We start from the raw sequence: 24,558 nt of genomic DNA on the forward strand, positions 1-24,558 counted from the left end.
CGGAACAACTAGCGGCCTGGAATTGGACTAGACACCCTTCATATGTACAGCGAACAGGACAATGGACACTTAGCTCCCTCGTGATAGGCCATGAATGTATTTCCCGATATCCTGATGACAATTTTACTAGCCCTGTATATGCATCCTTACTGTTAATGGTTCCCAGGTACAATACTGGCCAGCAGCTGTCACATGGTACCCCAGTTCTGTAGCTAACAAATCCTGTTCACCTTATAACTTTACAAGTACTATACAACTCTTTAATTGTTCTGGACCTAACCCCTTTCAAGGAGTATCTCAGTTGAGAGGACGCTGGAATAACCCAGGTCTCCGGGGTGCTCGACATTGGCAAGCACCCGATGGGTTATTCTGGATATGTGGATACAATGCGTATGCCCGATTGCCAGGTACCTGGTCAGGCTCTTGCACTATTGGGTTAATCTATCCAGGTTTCTTCTTATTGCCTCATTCTGCAGCTGCTGATTTAGGTACACCATTGTATGATGATTTGAGTCATCATTCCCGTAGGTCTTTTCCCATAGGAGGGGAGCAGAAGTGGGGATCTGATGAGTGGCCTCCAGAGCGGATCATAGAGACGTACGGACCCGCAACGTGGGCCCAGGATGGGTCCTGGGGGTATCGAACCCCTATTTATATGTTGAACCGTATCATACGGTTACAGGCAGTAGTAGAAGTCATTACTAATCAAACAGCTGCAGCTCTTGAGCTCATTGCTAAGCAACAAACCCAAATGCTAAGCAACAAACCCAAATACTCTATCCTCTGCCTTAGACACTCTTGCACCTTTGATGACCCGCCCTGTAAGGCGTACAAAACCCCAACCTTGGCTGACTTCTAATATCCGCTACCTACGTTCCTGTACCCGCTCTGCCGAACGCCTCTGGCGGAAATCTCGGGCCCTTGCTGATTTCTTACACTTTAAGTTCATGCTGACCTCCTTCCAATCTGCTCTTTTACGTGCCAAACAGGATTATTATATCCTACAGACCAACTCTCTTGGCCAGGGGTGTGCTGGTAAATTTTTAACAACAGGCTCTTTCTCCGGACGTAGCCAGCTCTGCAGTTGGAAGGGCCAGGGGTGGCCGGGGGGGGGGGGGGGGGGGGGGGGGGATGGGGTGGGGGAACAACACTTGCCTCCCTCTCCTCCCTCCCTTCATGCGGGCACGCTAGGCATACTATGCTGGCAGCCAATAAATGGACTGCCACCACTCCCAACGTCTTGCTCTGAGCAGCATGCTGGAACTTCTCTCACATGCTGGAGAAGTCCCAGCCTGCTGCCCAAAGCTGGAAACAAGGAGCGGGGAGCAGCAGTAGTCTATTTACTTGGCTGGCAGGGCTCAGCATCCCATCAGCAAAGAAAAAAGATAATTCAGCAGGGGCCCAAGCCCACATTTTGGGAGCCAGTTGTTAAAGTAGCCATGGAGGGCCCTACTTTAACAACCGGCTCCCAAAATTATTAAAAACTTAACAACCGGCTCTTGCGAGCCTGTGAGAGCCTGCTCCAGCACACCACTGCTCTTGGCTCTAATCCTCCTTTTCACCACATTGAACTCTCTCCTCAAGGTGCCCCCTCCCCCAACTCCCCCTTCATTATCTCCTCAGACCCTTGCTGAATTCTTTCACAACAAGGTTCAAAAGATAAACCTTGCTTTCTCTACCTCACCACCTCTCCCTCCACTAGTCCGTTCCCCTCTCTCTCCTTCCCCTCATTCCCTTTCCTCCTTTCCTGAAGTTACTATTGAGGAAACTACACTTCTCCTTTCTTCCTCAAAATGTACCACCTTTTCCTCTGATCCCATTCCCACCCACCTTCTTAATGCCATCTCTCCTGCTCTTATTCCTTTTATCTGTCACATTCTCAACCACTCACTTTCCACTGCAACTGTCCCTGCTGCCTTTAAACATGCTGTGGTCACACCTCTCCTTAAGAAGCCTTCACTCGACCCTACTTGTCCCTCTAATTACCGACCCATCTCCCTCCTTCCTTTTCTCTCCAAATTACTTGAGCGTGCTGTTCACTGCCGCTGCCTTGATTTTCTCTCCTCACATGCTATTCTTGACCCACTACAATCTGGTTTTTGCCCTCTCCACTCAACCGAAACTGCGCTTACTAAAGTCTCCAATGACCTATTACTGGCTAAATCCAGAGGTCAATATTCCATCCTCATTCTTCTTGATCTTTCCGCTGCTTTTGACACTGTCGATCACAGCATACTTCTCGATACCCTGTCCTCACTTGGATTCCAGGGCTCTGTCCTTTCCTGGTTCTCTTCCTACCTCTCCCTCCGCACCTTTAGTGTTCACTCTGGTGGATCCTCTTCTACTTCTATCCCTCTGCCTGTCGGCGTACCTCAGGGTTCTGTTCTTGGTCCCCTCCTCTTTTCTATCTACACTTCTTCCCTTGGTTCATTAATCTCATCCCATGGCTTTTCCTACCATCTCTGTGCTGATGACTCCCAAATCTACCTTTCTACCCCTGATATCTCACCTTGCATCCAAACCAAAGTTTCAGCGTGCTTGTCTGACATTGCTGTCTGGATGTCTCAACGCCACCTGAAATTAAATATGACCAAAACCGAGCTTCTCATTTCTCCCCCCCACAAACCCACCTCCCCGCTTCCCCCGTTTTCTATTTCTGTTGATGGCTCTCTCATTCTCCCTTTCTCCTCAGCTCGAAACCTTGGGGTCATCTTTGATTCTTCTCTCTCCTTCTCTGCTCATATCCAGCAGATTGCCAAGACCTGTCGTTTCTTTCTTTACAACATCTGTAAAATCCGCCCCTTTCTTTCCGAGCACTCTACCAAAACCCTCATCCACACCCTTGTCACCTCTCGTTTAGACTACTGCAATCTGCTTCTTGCTGGCCTCCCACTTAGTCACCTCTCCCCTCTCCAGTCGGTTCAAAACTCTGCTGCCCATCTCGTCTTCCGCCAGGGTCGCTTTACTCATACTACCCCTCTCCTCAAGACGCTTCACTGGCTCCCTATCCATTTTCGCATCCTGTTCAAACTTCTTCTACTAACCTATAAATGTACTCACTCTGCTGCTCCCCAGTATCTCTCCACACTCGTCCTTCCCTACACCCCTTCCCGTGCACTCCGCTCCATGGATAAATCCTTCTTATCTGTTCCCTTCTCCACTACTGCCAACTCCAGACTTCGCGCCTTCTATCTCGCTGCACCCTACGCCTGGAATAAACTTCCTGAGCCCCTACGTCTTGCCTCATCCTTGGCCACCTTTAAATCTAGACTGAAATCCCACCTCTTTAACATTGCTTTTGACTCATAACCACTTGTAACCATGACAATAAATTGTAGGAAGGCACTATAGTATTTGCTGCCTCATGATTTGACAACTTTTATCAATTGCACAATCCTCTTGGTAATGTCTGTGGCATTATGGTTTGTTATACTTATTGAAACCCTTCTGTTTGGCAATACAGTCTGAGGTATACAGATTTTTTTTTCTTTTGACACTTGAGTTAAAATGAAAGTCAGTATTTTATTGCTTATGAACATCATTTTTGCTATGTTCTAAAAGAAATATTGAAGACATTTTATTAAATGAATGCTGATGTGAGAAACATATGTATGTGAACAAAAGCCCTGTTAACCCTTTGTCACTATTTAAGATGCCATTTGTATAATTAATTGTGATTGGCAGATAACAAAATAAATGCAAATTTTAAAGGTATTTTGTCACTAGCTAAAATACCATTAGCAGTTACAAATAAAATTTACATAATTAATTGTAATTGGCAGATAACGAAACAAATATACCCAGAGCTCCAAAAGATAATAGAAGCCCTGTTAATGCTATAATATATGTGTATATGTGTGTATGCATGCACACACATGCATGTGTATATATATATATGTGTATGTGTGTATGTGTATATATGTATGTTGTGAGCACTCTGGAGGGCTGGTACAAGGGGGAGGGGATAGTGGTTCTTTCAGCCGGCATCATCCCCGGTCATTCAGCCCAGCTAGGAGAGCAGGGCGCCCTCTAGGGATCAAACTGCCAGGGAAAGCTGTAATGCAGGAGAAAAACTACACTCCCCAGAAGCCAGTGCAGGGTCAGCTGAACTCTCAGGAGGGGGAGGGTGGAATGACTGATTGGGAGATGAGGTCTGATCCTGGAGATGGGGAACAGCTGGTGGAGCTTGGGGAGGAGGAGGAGATGGAGTGGAATAAAGCAGAGGTAGAAGGAGAAGGTAAGGGGGGAATGTATGGAGGTGGGTGGTTTGGCTCTAACCCGTGCAGACAGGGTGAGAACTTTTGTGGCCTCAGCATTGCCCCGGTTGTGGAGTTGGGGGAAGCTGGGAGCAAAGCAGTGGGGGAGCAACTGGAAAGCACAACTTGCTACCATATTGGCTGTTCCCAAGAGGTAGTGCTGTGGAAGGGGGGGAAGGGTTTGAAGACAGAAAGGCATGTGCCTTTTGGGGGAACTTAAAACTGTAGGAGGTGAGAGAAGAGGTGGTTCCAGCTAAATCTCCAAAACTATCTGCGGTGAAGATAGTGTGGCTGGAGGTTTGGGGAGGGAGAATTTAAAACAAAAGCCTGTAATTGAAAATGGATTAAAGTTTGCTGATAGTTGGAGGTGTTTAGACAAGGCTGACATCTGTAACAATAAAGAACTTGGATTGCTCTTTCTGCTGGAGTGGGACTGATTTTCTCAGCAGCTGGCAAGGTGGAGAGGGAGAGCAAGTGAAAGTGCGGTGGCTGGCTAGGAAAGCAGACGGAAGCCAGTGAAAGCTAAGCAGGGTCAACCCCGGCTCCCACCTGGAAGGGGAACCTGGTTACAATGTGTGTATGTGTATATATATGTATATATACACATACACATATAGTGACAAAATGTTGTCTTTTTAAAATTAAGATCAAGTAATGCCACTAGATATTATAGTTTTGGCTTTTTTATATTTGAAGATGTACTGTATATATTTATTCATTTCTGTGCTGATTTGAATGTTTTTGAAGGTTTATGATATTATCAGTGTAATGTTTGAAATTTATTGTATATTTTAAAATGTTTTAAAAAATTATTTTTGACCTGTTAGTTTAAGCTTTTATGAATATGAAATTTAGTTATAGCCAGTATTATATAATATGACCTTTTTATAAAATATATTATAAATAATTAAAATAAGCGTTTTAAACATATAATATTAATATATGAAAAATTTTTTGTTCAAAAGTAAGGAATAATATATTGTAGAGGAATATATTCGAGTTATTCCCCAAGTTTTCCACGTCATCACTGTGGTGAGTTACCATTTTTGTTTTGATTAATTATCCATTTATTTTCAAATTACTATATAATAATATATGAGAATGTTAAAATATTAAATGCAATGTTAAAATATTAAATGCTTTAGGTGTTTATATAGGCTTATATATGTATGCTTGATGAGTCTAAATATTAATCTTTGGTTTTACTCATTATATTTTAAAAATTTTTTAAAAATATATTATTTCTATGTTTTGTATTCTATGTAGACCCCTGACGCAGGTGCTAGTCACCAAAACACGGCCCGTGTCGGGTCTTTTTGTCAAGGCTCATTCATTAAAGAACTGTGTTCCATTTTTAAAGGCCCGTGGTGCTGTTTTTTTTGTTTCTTTCTTTACAACATCCATAAAATCTGCCCCTTTCTTTCCGAGCACTCTACCAAAACCCTCATCCACACCCTTGTCACCTCTCGTTTAGACTACTGCAATCTGCTTCTTGCTGGCCTCCCACTTAGTCACCTCTCCCCTCTCCAGTCGGTTCAAAACTCTGCTGCCCGTCTCATCTTCCGCCAGGGTCGCTTTACTCATACTACCCCTCTCCTCAAGACCCTTCACTGGCTCCCTATCCGTTTTCGCATCCTGTTCAAACTTCTTCTACTAACCTATAAATGTACTCACTCTGCTGCTCCCCAGTATCTCTCCACACTCGTCCTTCCCTACACCCCTTCCCGTGCACTCTGCTCCATGGATAAATCCTTCTTATCTGTTCCCTTCTCCACTACTGCCAACTCCAGACTTCGCGCCTTCTATCTCGCTGCACCCTACGCCTGGAATAAACTTCCTGAGCCCCTACGTCTTGCCTCATCCTTGGCCACCTTTAAATCTAGACTGAAAGCCCACCTCTTTAACATTGCTTTTGACTCATAACCACTTGTAACCACTCGCCTCCACCTACCCTCCTCTCTTCCTTCCCGTTCACATTAATTGATTTGATTTGCTTACTTTATTTATTTTTTGTCTATTAGATTGTAAGCTCTTTGAGTAGGGACTGTCTTTCTTCTATGTTTGTGCAGCGCTGTGTACGCCTTGTAGCGCTATAGAAATGCTAAATAGTAGTAATAGTAGTAGTAGTAAATGCGAACTGCCATATATCAAAATCGTCTGGCATTAGATTACCTTCTTGCAGAAGAAGGTGGGGTTTGTGGGAAGTGGAATACTTCCAATTGTTGCTTGAAAATTGATGATACTGGAGCTGCAGTAATGAATATAGCTACCGACATTCGAAAGCTTGCACATGTTCCCGTCCAGAGATGGACATCTATGCTGGGTGATAGTTGGTGGGACTCTATGTTTGGGGGCACTTGGTGGAAGAAATTAATATTTTTCGGGGTATGTCTGTTTGGGGGACTCATCTTTTTACCTTGTTTAATACTCTGCTTTTTGTCCTTTGCCCACAGAGCAATGGAGCGTATTGCGGACCAAAGAGCAGCACTACAAATGATGTCCTTACAGATGTATTCTCCCTTACCTTCAGCAGATTTTGATCATGAGTCATAAGTGGATGACCCGTAAATTAAGTTTCAAGTGCTAACCTCTCTGTATCATTAAAGGTGCCTCACATAACCATCCTGGGACCAAGCAGAGTACCTCTTGTCTCTGGGCCAACTACACCTTTCCTGGCAAAGACCGGCTACAAAGGGGGGAGAGTCCAATAGGGGCCCTTTCGTCTCAACCCCGGTGAAGACCTCAACGGCCAAGAGAGGAGTCTTAGGGCCATACCTTCCTGAACTTAACTTTTACTCGCAAATATCTGTTATTTGGGACATTCAGACCTCTGGACTTCAATCCTCCACACTACCCATCTTGGACTATACTACTTACTACTACTTAACATTTCTAAAGCGCTACTAGGGTTACGCAGCGCTGTACAATTTAACATGGAAGGACAGTCCCTGCTCAAAGAGCTTACAATCTTCGTTGTGATACTTTTCACTTGGACAATTGATAAAGTATCAAAGGGGGGATTGTAGGGGTGAGGTTGCACTACTTGAACTGACGTACCTTTTATACTTGGACTTTGAATATGCTTTTGTGTTTTAACCAAAGAATCAGAGTTCCTCTACTGAGCCTAAACTAAAAACCTTACAGCTTGAACTTGTTAATAGTAAACCCAATTTGTTAACCAGCAGCTAGATAACAATTTGTAGTAGTCAGCAATTAGGGCTTGTAAGGGAGACAGCTGGCTCTGTCAGTGCAGTCTCGTGATCAATACACAGAGCCTGTATTATGTGGATGTGCTGAAACAATATAATAAGTTACATTTTCTTTTGCACTACTTGAACTGACGTACCTTTTATACTTGGACTTTGAATATGCTTTTGTGTTTTAACCAAAGAATCAGAGTTCCTCTACTGAGTCTAAACTAAAAACCTTACAGCTTGAACTTGTTAATAGTAAAACCTATTTGTTAACCAGCAGCTAGATAACAATTTGTAGTAGTCAGCAATTAGGGCTTGTAAGGGAGACAGCTGGCTCTGTCAGTGCAGTCTCGTGATCAATACACAGAGCCTGTATTATGTGGATGTGCTGAAACAATATAATAAGTTACATTTTCTTGCAAAGTAACATTTTCTGTGAAACTGACGTATTCTTTCTCTGTGAGAACTACAGAACTACTAAACTATACTTGTATTGCGCATGTGCTTGTACTGTGCATGTGCCTGTGATGTATGGCATGCGTTATGCGCATGATCACTAACGATGTATAAGAATGAGTGTCAGATGACGCTCGGGGCGCAGTATCCTGAGTCTGAACTTAGTACTGTGTCAGCTAGCTAATAAAAGTTGCCTTGCTTTGGAAGTCAGCGTCTCAGCCTCCTGATTTACTTGCTGATCAGTCCGGTTACAAGTACAGTGGACTTTGATCCTGGGGAACTGAGTTCAATTCCTACTGCAGCTCCTTGTGACTCTGGGCAAGTCACTTAACCCTCCATTGCTCCTAGTACAAAATAAGTACCTGAACATATGTAAACCACTTTGAATGTAGTTGCAAAAAAAACTCAGAAAGGCAGTATATCAAGTCCCTTTCCCCTTTCTCCTTACTCTTTCCCCCATAGTTTTAAAACTTGAATTTTCTGCCACAGCATTAACGGATAGACTCTAGAAGGAACAGCAGGGCCTAGTTCAGTCCTTATTCCCATCCAGCCTCCCCAGCTCCCACCCAACCCTAGCTCAACTCTTCTTTTATAGTCAACTAGTAAAAAAGGCCCATTTTGGTATGAAAGGAAACGGGCGCTAGCAAGGTTTTCTTCCTCCCCTCCCACCCTCGCTCTCTCCCTCTGTCCCCCCCCCAAGTCCCACGGCCCCCTTTCCTCCCCTCCGTTTTCCATGGCTTCCTCCCTCCGTCATTCTCCTTCATTCTTTTCCCACTCGAGTTGCAGGCCCCCCTCCCTCCCTTCGCTCTGTCCTCCCTCCGAGTTCCAGTCCCACCCCCTCTAAAATCGCCAACCCCCCTCTCCCCCTCTCTTACCGGGGTCCCGTCGGCAGCATTGAAGAGCGAACAGACTCAGCGAGTCTACTGCCTTTCCTTTCCCTTCGCTCTGAGCTCTGACTCGGGTCCCGCCCTCATTTCCTGTTTGCGCAAGGGTGGGACCAGAATCAGAGCGAAGAGAAGGGAAAGCAGCATACTAGAAGGGATGTATGACGTCAGTGTTATCTACCACACGTAGCAGACCACATCCGAGGGAGCCACGGTCCCAGGCAGCGTCAGAACGTTGGAGGTGAGAATTATTATATAGGAAGATTATTCTAATTAGGACAAGAGCAGAGTTTTAAATAGTTTTGATTACATTTAATAAGTTTCTGAGAAGCAAACACTAAATAAAGTATATATTACACCATATAATCTTAAGACACTTTATATTTTAATAAAACAACTCTATAATACTAAGATGCAGACAGAAGTCCAGCAGGGTGGTATCCAGTCTTTTGCATTGAGTGTCACATGTATGATTATCTCCCATTTGGTGAGATGTCATATGTGTGTGCTCGATGCAAAGAGCTCCTAGCTCTCAGAGAACGAGTCCGTTCTCTTGAGGCTAGAGTAGCAGACTTGGTGGAGCTGAGGGAGGCAGACATGTACATAGAGGAGGCCTACAGGGACGTTGTAGAGAAATCCCACCTCCAGTCTGGCAGCCCCTGTGCTACCTTGGAGGATGAAGGTCTTCTAAAAGGACAGCATCACCCTGGTGCAACTGGAACTAATCCTGTAGCCAGGACCAGCTCACCAAGGGATGCAACATCCTCTTGCACTGAAGATGTGTCTCCAGGAGCTTCTGGCCAGAAGGGAAGGGTTAGGACTGCTGTTGTAGTTGGTGATTCGATTATTAGGCATGGGTGGCTAGTGGACTTGAAGATCGCCTGGTCACTTGCCTGTCTGGTGCAAAGGTGATGGACATCACACATCACCTAGTTAGGAAGGAGCAGGCTCTCCTGGTATATGTGGGTACCAATGACATGGGTAAATGTGAGAGGGAGATTCTAGAAGCCAAATGTAGGCTCTTAGGTAGAAAGATCAAATCCAGAACCTCTAGGGTAACATTTTCTGAAGTGCTTCCCATTCTATGCGTAGGGCCCAACAGACAGGCAGAGCTCCGGAGTCTCAATGCGTGGATGAGGCAATGGTGCATGGAGGAGGGTTTTAGATTTGTAAGGAACTGGGCAACATTCTAGGGAAAGAGGAGCCTATTCCAGAATGATGGGCTCCACCTTAACAAGGGTGGGACCAGACTGCTGGCATTGGCATTTAATAAGGAGATAGAGCAACTTTTAAACTAGAACCTAGGGGAAGGCCGATAGTCATTCAAAAGCTCATGGTTTTGAACAAGATATCTTTAAAGATTTATTTATTTATTTATTTATTTATTTATTACATTTGTACCCCGCTCTTTCCCACATACAGCAGGTCCAGTGCAGCTTACATAGTAAAAGAAAGCATCTTACATGGTAAAGAATACAGTAAAAACAAGGAAATGTAGGAACAGTATTATAAATTGTGATGATCATAACTACTTACATTATGAAAGGCATTACAAAGGACATGTGAAAAGAACGTAATGAACTAGAATAGGGAAGGTAGACAAGGATATGATAGGTGAAAGGGAAGGAGAATGGGAGGGAAATGGTAAAGGATGGAGGGAAGAAGATGAGGGATTGAGTATAACATTGGGGTCAGATATCACCAAAACAGGAAAGATAAGGTATCCTGATAGCAATGTTGCAGTAGACCATTAGGCTCATTTTCAAAAGAGAAAAATGTCCAAAAAGTGACATTAGTCTGCATTTGGACGTTTTTCTCACAAAAAGATCTAAATCAGTATTTTCAAAAACTCTTTTTAGACGTTTTTCTCTGAAATTTGTCAGAAGTACGTCCAAATCTCAAGGGGGCATTTCAGGGGCGTGTTCAGGGCGAGACTTGGGCATTCCTAAGACTTAGACATTTTTCAGCCAAAATGGAACAAAACAAAAACATCCAGGACTAAGACGTTTTGAGCTAGACCTGTTTTAAATGAATAACTGCAGTGGGAATTAAACCCACTATTCCAGAATCAAAGTCCACTGTACTAACCACTAGGCTACTCCTCCACTTCACAAAAAAAGTGCCCTTACTGCCCCAGTGGTCACTAACTCCCTCCCACCCCAAAAAAATGTGATTAAAAATATTACTTCAGAAACAAAAGAGGTCCAAAAATTTCCACAAAAGTCCAACGCAGAAAAGAAACAGGTGGAAAAACAACTTCAAGGGATCAATCCAAGACAAGGGGTGAGATGCTCCAGAAAAACTTTATTAAGGACCCAACACGGTCCGTGTTTCGGTTTTTAAAAAAAACCTTCATCAGGGGTCTATAAAATAACAACAAAACACATATATAATTAAATAAAAAATAGATAAAAACAAATTGAATCAAATATATTACAACAAATTTTAAAAAAACTTAATGTAATATTAAAAATATTAAAAATATATTGATCATTCCTAATATAAATCAAATTTTCTGACATAGAATCTGATATATTAACAAAATCAATACATATACTATTACTATACCATCAGACAAACAACCAAGAGGGCAAAAGGTAAATAGACTATATATAATTTAATTAGCATTATAGAAACCTATTTCCAATATAGACATATAATAAAATCCAATGAATCAATACATAATTATGTATGATATGTAGCATAACAGATTCCTTTAAATGAAAGAACTGATAATAGATAGCATGTATTAAATAGAAAGCAATAACATGCTGAATGAAAGGCAAATAACAGAAAGTCAACAGCAAAACATTTCTACATATTAAATAGGAGTAAAAATAAGAATAAGAATAAAGATAAGATTAGATATAAAATAAAATAAAATTAAACATACCAATCAGTAGTTGCACAAAGGATATACTGACAGACAATGGAGCTCATAAAATGTAGTCTCTATAAAAAATTTTTGTGAATAAAAAGAATAACAAAAATTATTAAATATTGAAAAGATAATAAATTATATCAAAACGTTTAACGACCAATATCATAAGAGTTCAAATAGTTGTTGCTCAAAAAATCTTGTTAAATATTAAGATTTATATCATAACAGCAAAATAATAAATATTACAAAAATAAGACAAATATTAAAAAGAATCATATTTAATAGGTGATGCATGATTGAAAATAAGTTATGAATCTAACATCTATACAAAATCATAAGATATAAATTAAATAATAGTGTTATTAAAAATTTTAGAAAATTTTTTGTGTGTATCCAAGTATCTATGTAGAAGTACATACAAATAATTTTTGGTATTGTTATCACAAAATCTATCAAGAGCCTAGCCGTCACAAAAAAGGCCAGCCGTCAAAAAGGGAAGGAAAAGGGAGTATACATTCACACACCCCACAAAGAGCGAAAGGAAAAAAGAAGAAGGACTGCATGTCAACATGAGTAGTGGTATATCTTATATTCCAAAATGTACTAGCGTATAGGATATAAATGAATATATATATATATATATATATATATATATGCGCACATCCATAACGATGGAAGCGCCAAGGGTACTAGCAAAGATAAGGTGGTAACGCGTATAATTATCAAATTAATCAAAATAGAAACAAACTAAAAGATATATTGAAAAATATATATATTGCTGATGCTGTGTCAGGCAGTCATGATGGTTTAATAAAAAACTTTAAATAGATAACTGGTATGTAGTAAAAAAGATCGTTGAAAAACATAAGAACAAGCGTTAGTTAAGTGTTCAGAATGACAGTTATCTATTTAAAGTTTTTTTGTAAGATCTTATACAAGTAGTCAGCTCATGGGTTTTATCTTTTGCCGGTCATTAGCTTCGATATTCATATATTACTTTTATTTAATTTATCGTTTAAGTACCGGTTGATTAAATATTAGATTAAATATTTGGCTATTATTTTATCATTTAATTTATCGCTACTCCTGAAACATGTATTTATTGTTTTGTTGAGCCTTTCGAAGTTGGACTAATTTTAGCCAATTGGTTTTCTTAATTCCTATGACCCTTGAGCATTTTACCCAATGGCTTCTTATATAATTGGTTGACATAATTAGGACACAGCATTTGTATTAATTTTATTCACCAGTCTTCATTACAATTGTTTGATACAATTGTTACTTGTATCTTACTTGTTAGTATATCTGATTTTTTGTTGTTCATTAGTTTTGGTATTGATTGCTTTTTAAGTATCTCTTGATTAAATATTTGGTTACTACTTTATTTTTTTAATTTTTTGCTACTTCCGAAATATGCTTTTAAAGTCATATCAATTTCAGTCAATTTGTCTTCTTAATTTTTATGAACCCTTGAGCATTTTATCTCATTACTTCTTAAATAACTGTGTGATATTTTTATCACTCAGCAATTTTATCTATTTCACTCACCAGCTTTTATAATAATTGTTTGATATAACCGTCACTTGCATTCTATTAGTTAGTATATGTGTCAATCTTTATTTTGAAATTTGACGTATCCTATCAATGGAATCCACGATTCACCACAGCGCTATTTAGATTGGGTGTATTTTGGCGCCATTTTTTCAATACTATTTCATATTGAATTTGTTGGTACGAGGCAACACTTTCTAATTTATTCAAGGTAAGGTATTTTTCCGTTTTGATTTTATTTAGCTTATCATGACTGCCCGATACGGCATTACTGATATATTTCTAGTTAGTTTTCATTCAGTTTTTATTTTTGCTAGTACCTCTGGCGCTTTTACCGTTAGGGACGTTTATATCTATATTCATTTATATTTTACACATTAGTATTGGGTGAATCTTGGCGCCAATGTTTTTAATAACTTTTTTATTAAACCATCATGACTGCCTGACACAGCATCAGCAATATATATATTTTTCAATATATCTTTTAGTTTGTTTCTATTTTGATTAATTTGATAATTATACGCGTTACCACCTTATCTTTGCTAGTACCCTTGGCGCTTCCATCGTTATGGATGTGCGCATATATATATATATATATATTCATTTATATCCTATACGCTAGTACATTTTGGAATATAAGATATACCACTACTCATGTTGACATGCAGTCCTTCTTCTTTTTTCCTTTCGCTCTTTGTGGGGTGTGTGAATGTATACTCCCTTTTCCTTCCCTTTTTGACGGCTGGCCTTTTTTGTGACGGCTAGGCTCTTGATAGATTTTGTGATAACAATACCAAAAATTATTTGTATGTACTTCTACATAGATACTTGGATACACACAAAAAATTTTCTAAAATTTTTAATAACACTATTATTTAATTTATATCTTATGATTTTGTATAGATGTTAGATTCATAACTTATTTTCAATCATGCATCTCCTATTAAATATGATTCTTTTTAATATTTGTCTTATTTTTGTAATATTTATTATTTTGCTGTTATCATGATATAAATCTTAATATTTAACAAGATTTTTTGAGCAACAACTATTTGAACTCTTATGATATTGGTCGTTAAACGTTTTGATATAATTTATTATCTTTTCAATATTTAATAATTTTTGTTATTCTTTTTATTCACAAAAATTTTTTATAGAGACTACATTTTATGAGCTCCATTGTCTGTCAGTATATCCTTTGTGCAACTACTGATTGGTATGTTTAATTTTATTTTATTTTATATCTAATCTTATCTTTATTCTTATTCTTATTTTTACTCCTATTTAATATGTAGAAATTTTTTGCTGTTGACTTTGTTATTTGCCTTTCATTCAGCATGTTATTGCTTTCTATTTAATACATGCTATCTATTATCAGTTCTTTCATTTAAAGGAATCTGTTATGCTACATATCATACATAATTATGTATTGATTCATTGGATTTTATTATATGTCTATATTGGAAATAGGTTTCTATAATGCTAATTAAATTATATATAGTCTATTTACCTTTTGCCCTCTTGGTTGTTTGTCTGATGGTATAGTAATAGTATATGTATTGATTTTGTTAATATATCAGATTCTATGTCAGAAAATTTGATTTATATTAGGAATGATCAATATATTTTTAATATTTTTAATATTACATTAAGTTTTTTAAAATTTGTTGTAATATATTTGATTCAATTTGTTTTTATCTATTTTTTATTTAATTATATATGTGTTTTGTTGTTATTTTATAGACCCCTGATGAAGGTTTTTTTTAAAAACCGAAACACGGACCGTGTTGGGTCCTTAATAAAGTTTTTCTGGAGCATCTCACCCCTTGTCTTGGATTGATCCCTTGAAGTTGTTTTTCCACCTGTTTCTTTTCTGCGTAAAAATATTACTTGCCAGACTCTGATATTATACTTAGGTCATTTAGAATAGCATGCAGGTCCATTGAGTAGTCTAGTAGTGGTGCAGTGCACTGCAGACAGGTGGACCCAGGCTTCTACCTCCCCCTACCTGTTACACTTGTGGAGGAAACTGTGAGTCCTCCAAAACCCACCAGAAACCCACTGTACCCACATATTGGTGCTCCTTTCACTTGTAAGGGCAGTGGTAGTGGTGTACAGTTGGGGTAGTGGGTTTTGGGGGTCTCAGCAGACAAGGTAAGGGAGCAATGGTGAGATGTGTACCTGGGGGCATTTTATAAAGTCCACTGCAGTGCCCCCAAGGATGCCTTATTGCTTTCCTGGGATGTCACTTTTCCACTATTCTACCTGATGCCAAGCTTTCTAATTTTTTTTTTATAACATCTGAGCCTTGTGTCTATTGTTTCTCAGTAGATTTGGGCTTTGAATTCAGATCTACAGACAAAAAGGAGGACTCATTACACTCTAAATACCAGAGTGTTGTTTTTTCATACTTCATAGCAAAAGTGTACATGCCCTAATTACCTGTCCCAATACAACTGAAGCATTTACCGCCTCAGTGCATGTAAATGGTTTCATTCCTGTGTGGATTCTATGATGCCGAGTGAGGCTTTCTTTCCAACCAAAGCTTTTACCACACTCAGGACATGTAAATGGTTTCACTGCTGTGTGCATTCTCTGCTACATTGTGAGGTTTACCTGCTGACCAAAGCTTTTACCAGACTCTATACATGCAAATGGTTTCTCTCCCGTGTGGACTTTCTGATGCACTTTAAGAGATTTACATTACAACCAAATCTTTTACCACACTTAGAATATGTGAATGGTTTCACTCTATTGTAGATTTTCTTGTGTATTTCCTACGTTTTGCATTTGGACATTTTTTGTTTGAAAATGGACCAAACAATAAAATGTCCAAATCACAAAATGTTTTTCAAACAGCATTTTCAGAAGGAAAAGATAGACTTTTTTGTAGAAAATGACCCTTCCTGTTATGATTTTGGACATTTTACAAAAAATGTCCAAATTCAGATTTAGACATCATATCCAAAAATGCCCCTTGTGCATTTGATTTGCCCAAAGTCACAAGGAGCAGCAGTGGGAATTGAACCCATGCTGCCAGGATCAAAGCCCGCTTCACTAACCATTAAGCCACTCCTCCTCTATTTTGGACATTTTGGACGTTTTTTTGTTTGAAAATGGACCAAAAAAATAAAACATCCAAATCACAAAACGTTTTTCCAAACAGTATTTCCAAAAGGGAAAGACAGACATCTTTTTTTGTTGAAAATGACCTTTTTTCCTGTTATGGATTTGGACTTTTTTGTAAAACATTCAAATTCAGACTTAGACGTCATATCAAAAATGCCCCTCCAGGTGTCTTTAAATAAAACGCAGACAAAAGATTGCAAATTAACACTGTCAACTGCTTATCAAGATGTAAATAGGAACAACAAACATAGTTTGAAATGTCTATATATGAATGCCAGAAGCCTAAGAAATAAGATGGGAGAGTTAGAATATATTGCACAAAATGAAAAATTAGATATAATAGGCATCTCTGAGACCTGGTAGAAGGACGATAACCAGTGAGACACTGTCATTCCAGGGTACAAATTATATAGTAGTGATAGGGTGGATCGAATTGGTGGAGGGGTAGTATTGTATGTTAAGGAGGGCCTTTAACATACAATTAAATGGATTGAAATTTCTGCAGGAATCAAAACACATCTTAGAATCCCTATGGATTGGAATACCATGTGTAAAGAGGAAAAGTACAGTGATAGGAGTGTACTACTGTCCACCTGGATGAGCAGACAGATGTTGAAATGTTATCAGAAATTAAAGAGGCTAACAACCTGGGTAACACAATAATAATGTGTTATTTAAATTACCCCGATATTGACTGGGATCTATAACATCAGGGCATGCTAGGAAGGTAAAATTCCTTGACAAACTGGACTGCTTTATAGAGTAGCTGGTACAAGAGCCAACAAGAGGAGGAAAAATTCTAGACCTAGTCCCTAGTGGAGTGCATGATCTGGTTCAGGAAGTAATGGTGATGGGACCGTTTGATAACAGATAAAAAATAATATGATCAGATTTGATATTGGCTTTGGAGTAAATACACACAGGAAATTAAATACATTAGCATTTAACTTTAAAAAAGGAGACTATGATAAAATGAGAAGTATGGTAACTAAAAAATCTTAGAGGAGCAGTTGCAAAGGTCAAAAATGGACATCAGGCGTGGATGCTGTTCAAAAATACCATCCTGGAAGCCCAGGCCAAATATATTCCGTGTATTAAAAAAGGAGAAAAGAAGACCAAACTACAGTCGACATGGTTAAAAAATGAAGTGAAGGAAGCTATTAGAGCTAAAAGAAAATCCTTCAGAAAATGGATGAATGATTCAACTGAAAATAATAAGAAACAGCATAATGAATGGCAAGTCAGATGTAAAGCGCTGATAAGGAAGGCAAAGAGGGACTTTGAAAAATAGATTGCCTTGGAGGCAAAAACACATAGCAAAATTTTTTTTAGGTGTATTAAAAGCAAGAAGCCGGCAAAAGAATCAGACCGATAAATGACTGAGGGGTAGAAGGAGCACTCAGGGAAGACAAAGCCATAGTGGAGAGATTAAATTAATTCTTTGCTTCAGTCTCTACCAAGGAAGATTTGGGAGAGATACTGAGGGGCATAATCGAACGTCGCCGGCCAAATAGATCGCCGGCGATCTATGTTGGCGGCAGCGCTACAGCTGGCCGGAACCGTATTATCGAAAAAGATGGCCGGCCATCTTTTTTTCGATAATACGGTTTAGCCCGGCCAAATGCCGTGGAGTTCGCCGGGTTTGAGATGGCCGGGTTTGTTTTTCAGCGATAATGGAAAGTTGTTGGCCATCTCAAACCCCGGCCAAATTCAAGGCATTTGGCCATGGGAGGAGCCAGCATTTTTAGTGCACTGGCCCCCCTGATATGCCAGGACACCAACCAGCCACCCTAGGGGTCACTGCAGTGGACTTCAGAAAAGCTCCCACCACGTGCATAGCTGCCTTACTTTGGGAGCTGAGCCCCCCAAACCCACTACCCACAAATGTACTGCACCCACTAAAATTGCTCCAAGGACCTGCATACAGCCTCTAGGACTTATTGCTGCTGTATAACTTTGGCACACCAGTTCACACCTGAAGACTAATCTCTCTGAAAAAGTCCTTTCTTGAAATAAGCACGTTTACTCACAGTTAACTGCAGATCAGAGGTTGTGCCCCACTGGCAAAGAGTCCCCTGGTACTAAGATTAGCAGTAGGTCAGAGCTGGCACAATGGTGTACAATGCCCTCTTTCAGCACCATTCAAGGTAAGAACTACGTTCTCTAACGTGGGTAACACAGGAAAGGGAACTAAAACTGGCTTACAAAAATGGCCACTACCGCATGGACTACAACAGGAAACAAAACAGGGCACACTCTGACCCAGTTAGCAGGGGGGAAAAGCACCATGGGAGTAGAGCCCAGTACCGTACACCCACCACAATGCATTGCTAATGTGACTCTGCAGGGCACCTAACAGAAAAGGTGTCACATTCACCCGACAGCCACATCACAACCAGGGAAAGGCTGTCGGAGGATACAACACATTCTGCTGTCATGGAGGTGGGTACGGCATTTGAGGCTGGCATACAGGCTGGCAAAAAAGGTTTTTAATTTTATTTTTTTAGTTTGGAAGGGGATTGGTGACCACTGGGGGAGTATGGGGAGGTCATACCCCATTCCCTCCAGTGGTCATCTGGTCAGTTGGGGCAGCTTTTTGAGGCTTGGTCGTGAAAATAAAAGGACCAAGTAAAGCTGGCGAAATACTGCTTAACGCCGCTTTTTTTTTTCCATTATCGGCGAAAGCCGGCCATCTGGTAGCCACGCCCATGCCCGCCCATGTCCCGCCTTCGCTAATCTACCGACACGCCCCCTTGAACTTTCGCCGGCAAAGCGACGATGCTGTCAAAAATGCTGCTTTTGATTATACCGATTTCGCCACTTTTAAGAAATCGCCGGCCATCTCCCGATTTGTGTTGGAAGATGGCCGGCAATCACTTTCGATTATAAGCTGGATATTTCCATATAGAACAATAACAATAACAGTCCTTGCTCGCCATCTCCGCTTGAACCACAAGAAGTTACAATCCCTCTAAAAACTTCTTAGCGGCCTAGGGTGTGTCAGAGAAGTAGGTCTGGTCTTGGTGGTGGTACCTCAGATGGGTCGGATAGAGGAGTGAAAACGTATTTTAGCTGTGAATAACTTAGAGCATATTAGTGCAAAGGCATATCATTTAGAGTCTACCCCTGTGGAGTAGTCCTGAAAGCAAAGGATTTTGTGATTCTGGTAGGACAGTGTTTTCCACCCCTCATTGCCTGCAGGATAGCCACCTTATGGGCGTAGTTTAGAATTTTCAAAATGTCCATATGCGGTCTGGTGTGGTCCGACTTCTTCTGAGGGCCCAACCTATGAGTGTGCTCCATCCGCAGTGGTCCCTCATGTTCAGTTTAGTGAAACTGAGGATGTGGCGGGGAGGTGGGCCAAAATGTGCCCCCTCAATTTGGGCTCTGGACCCCCAACTTTGTGGTCTGTCTATGCCCCTGGTTTCAAGTTCCTGCTGAGTCTTCAGTTCCAGCTGAGTCTTGTCTTCAGCTTCTGTTGAGGTCTGTCTGTCCTGTGCCTAGTCTGGGTGACATGCCTGCTGCAATTCGGGGCCCAGCTAACCCCCAGGTTGACCAGGTAGCACCAACCCGGCTGTAGCCCAAGGGCTTATCTTTCCGGAACTGTGACAACTTAGTACTAAGCTTGAAAGGTTCAACATCACTCCATCCAACCGCCAGGGATGAGATGAGAACTGGTCTGAAACTACATTTTATATGGATTTTTATTTATATGTTCTATATTTTATTTACTATGTTAACTGTGCTGTTGTTTCCTTTATATCTTTCCTATTCCTTTTACAGTGGAGTTCCTTACCTTTTTAGTGTTTTATTGAATTTGTAATCAGCTTTGATATCCTGTGAGGAAAGGTGGGCTATCATTACATAAGTACATAAGTAATGCCACACTAGGAAAAGACCAAGGGTCCATCGAGCCCAGCATCCTGTCCACGACAGTGGCCAATCCAGGCCAAGGGCACCTGGCAAGCTTCCCAAACGTACAAACATTCTATACATGTTATTCCCGGAATTGTGGATTTTTCCCAAGTCCATTTAGTAGTGGTTTATGGACTTGTCCTTTAGGAAACCGTCTAACCCCCTTTTAAACTCTGCCAAGCTAACCGCCTTCACCACGTTCTCCGGCAATGAATTCCAGAGTTTAATTATGCGTTGGGTGAAGAAAAATTTTCTCTGATTTGTTTTAAATTTACTACACTGTAGTTTCATCGCATGCCCCCTAGTCCTAGTATTTTTTGGAAAGCGTGAACAGACGCTTCACATCCACCTGTTCCACTCCACTCATTATTTTATATACCTCTATCATGTCTCCCCTCAGCCGTCTCTTCTCCAAGCTGAAAAGCCCTAGCCTCCTTAGTCTTTCTTCATAGAGAAGTCGTCCCATCCCCGCTATCATTTTAGTCGCCCTTCTCTGCACCTTTTCCAGTTCCACTATATCTTTCTTGAGATGCAGCGACCAGAATTGAACACAATACTCAAGGTGCGGTCGCACCATGGAGCGATATAACGGCTTTATAACATCCTCACACCTGTTTTCCATACCTTTCCTAATAATACCCAACATTCTATTCGCTTTCCGAGCCACAGCAGCACACTGAGCAGAAGGTTTCAGTGTATTAACGATGATGACACACTCATTAACTGAAAAGACCTTTGGTGTCAGTTATAATTGTATAATTACCAAATTTTTATTTGAAACTCGTCTTAATGAAATAATTCATAGGTTTTTATTTCAGGACATGCATAGTATAAAACAAGCCTTGCTCAGTTGTTGGCATCATTGAAATTTTAACGAATATTGCATTGAGAAGTCTCCAGAGGTTTGGTAATGAGTTTATTGTACTGCATATAATCCAGATTACTACTATTATATTTTAGACGTATTTGAAATGCAAATCCTTTCATTCTCATGGATTTGTGCAAAACATGGTTCGGCTGTAACAGTTAACTTTACACAACGGCAAAAGAATTTCGGACAATTTAAAACAAGCTAAAAAATAATGTTTGTTTTTTTAAAAATAAAATTCAAATATATTTTATCAATAAACCTACAAATCTCCTCTGTCCCACACTTTAAGTCACTATCCGCCTTATTTTCGAAAGAGAAAGATGCCCATATTTCGACCCAAATCGGCAGATGGGCGTCTTTCTCCCGTGGGCGGCCAAATCGGTATAATCAAAAGCCGATTTTGGGCGTCTTCAACTGCACTCCATCGCGGAAACATCCAAAGTTGACGGGGGCGTGTTGTAGGCGTGGTGAAGTCAGGACTGGGGCGTGGTTATCGGCCGAACAGAAATGGGCGGCTTTCGCCGATAATGGAAAAAAAATAGCCGTTTTTAGTGACAATTTAGGGCACTTTTTTTCGACCCTTTTTTTCATGAACAAGTCCCAAAAAAGTGCCCTAAATGACCAGATGACCACCGGAGGGAATCGGGGATGACCTCCCCTGACTCCCCCAGTGGTCACTAACCCCCTCCCACCAAAAAAAAAAACAACTTTTAAAACTTTTTATTTCCAGCCTGTATGCCAGCCTCAAATGTCATACCCAACTTCCTGACAGCAGTATGCAGGTCCCTGGAGCAGTTGTTAGTGGGTGCAGTGGACTTCAGGCAGGCGGACCCAGGCCCATCCCCCCCTACCTGTCACATTTGTGCTGGTTAATGCTGAGCCCTCCAAAAACCCCCAAAGCCCACTGTACCCACATGTAGGTGCCCCCTTCACCCCTTAGGGTTATGGTAATGGTGTAGACTTGTGGGCAGTGGGTTTTGGGGGGGATTTGGGGGGGCTCAGCACACAAGGGAAGGGTGCTATGCACCTGAGAGCTCTTTTACTGTTTTTTTTTAATTTGTAAAAGTGCCCCCCTAGGGTGCCCAGTTGGTGTCCTGGCATGTGAGGGGGACCAGTGCACTAGGAATCCTGGCCCCTCCCATGACCCAATGCCTTGGATTTGTTAGTTTTTGAGATGGGCGCCTTTGGTTTCCATTATCGCTGAAAACCGATAGCGCCCAGCTGAAAAACAGCCAACTCCTAGGCATTTGCCCCGCACAACCCGTATTATCGGAAAAAAGATGGGCGCCCATCTTTTTTTGAAAATACGGTTTGTCCCGTTCACAGAAATAGGCGCCCACCGATATAGGAGATGGGCGTTCGCGTTCGATTATGCCCCTCGACCAGGCTCATTTTCAAAAGAGAAGAACGTCCAAAAAGTGTCATAAAAGGCAGATAGACGTCTTTCTCAAAGACAAATGTCCAAAGCAAATAATAAAAAAAGGGAGAAAAACCATGTTCTAACCACAAGGACGTCTAATTCTAAACGTCTCCAGAAGGGGCGTGTTTTGGGCAGTCTTACGAAATAAACGTCCCCAGCGTATAACGGATAGCAAAATGCTTTCATATTGGCGAGAACGTAGACGTACAGAGTTAGACCTGATATAAAAGCGTCTAGGGTAAGAGGTAAGTTATCTTTAGACCCATTAGCAATTTTGTGGAGTTGGAGAGTGAAGGAATAGTTGGTTTGAGAGAAAGTTGAGAGTTGGTCAGTGCAGTGTTACCGTTTGTGTGCCCTAGTCTGAACGTTTTTACCCTCACTTGCCTCTTTTATGTTTCTCCTTTTCATCTTTCCCTACCTCTTCTAGCCCCCAACCCCAGCCACTACTACTCCTTCCTCTATCTCCCCCATTCCCTCCCTATCCCTCTCCATTCACTGTCCCCAAGCCCACATTCCATTCATTACATCCCCTTACCTGTTTGGTGTCTGTGTTTCTCTCTTTGTCCTGTGTGCTGCTGCTGTGTGTGTGTGTGTTTGTGAAGACTGTCGGTTGCTGCTTGGAGAATAAGTGGCTAGAGGGTGTGGCAGGAGCGTGTGCAGTGGGTGAGAGAGTGATTGCTGTTTGGCTGTGCTGTGTGTGACTGCATTGTTTGTCGGTGGTGGGAGAGTGAGTGTCAGCTTGTGTTTGTTGGTGGTGGGTTTCACCGGGTTGGTAGGGAGAGGTGAGCACTGGGGTCATTGCGTTGCACCTGTAGTGTGGGGAAATGGATGCACTGAATGCACAGGTGGCTCACATGTTGGAGGAAGAGGAAAGGCACCGCAGGAGATACTCGCATCCCAGAGTTTTCAGGCCCTGTAGCAGTTTCCTAGACCTTACTGACCAGTGTCTCAATAGGTACCGCTTTGACAAGGCTGCCTTCATCACCTTTGTGACAGGGGCGTAGCCAGACACCCAATTTTGGGTGGGCCAGGGCCCAAGATGGGTGAGCAGAACTCCGCCTTGTCCCACAAGTGATTTGGTCTCTCCCTCACTCGCCTGCATGCCATATGGTCTCTCAAACATCCCCCCATCCCCTGCATACCTTTTAAATAGCAGCTTTTCACCGGCAGCAAGCAGCAACTAATACACACTGCTCAAGTTGACCCCACAGCCTTCCCTCTGATGCAACGTCCTCTTTCTGCATAGGCAGAAGTATATCAGAGGGAAGGCTGTGGGCTGGTTTGAGCAGTATATATCAGTCGCTACTCACTGCAGGCGAAGATCTGCTATTTACAAGGTTTGCAGAAGGAACAGTTGTTGGGAGTTTTCGGCTGGTGAGGCTTGAGGATCCTTGCCATCATAGGTGTGCTGCTACTGGGTGGGCCTGAGCCCAAAATGGATGGTCCTGGGCTCACCCAGGCCCACCCTTGGCTACGCCACTGCTTTGTGTGCAGCTCCAACCCCTCCTGCAGGCCAGGACCTGTAGGAACAATCCCATCCCTGTGCACCTCAAGATCACCGCTTCTCTCTCTGGGAGCTTCCAGTCTGTGCTAGCTGTCACCACGGGCCTCACTCAGCCTGCCATTTCTAACTGCCTCACCCAGTTCCTTGATGCCTTTCTTACCCACACCTCGGAGAACATCACCTCCCCCCCCCCCAGGCCCTGAAGAAAAACATGGCTCACTTCTATGCCATAGCTCACTTCCCCTTGGTCATAGGCATCATTGACTCCACACATATCGCACTCAGACCCCCCCCCCCCCCCGGCATGAGAGGTCACCTATAGGAACAGGAAAGCATTCCACTCCATGAATATGCAAGTTGTGTGTGATGCCCAGGGGGAGATTGTAGACGTGTGTGCCTGATACCCAGGTTCAACCCATGACGCCTACATATTACAGCACTCAGGAATTTTCCGCAGGTTTGAACAAGGGGAGATCACCAGTGGATGGCTCCTAAGT

This window comes from Microcaecilia unicolor, chromosome 11 (genome assembly GCF_901765095.1).
Source record: "Microcaecilia unicolor chromosome 11, aMicUni1.1, whole genome shotgun sequence".
NCBI classification, from domain to species: domain Eukaryota; kingdom Metazoa; phylum Chordata; class Amphibia; order Gymnophiona; family Siphonopidae; genus Microcaecilia; species Microcaecilia unicolor.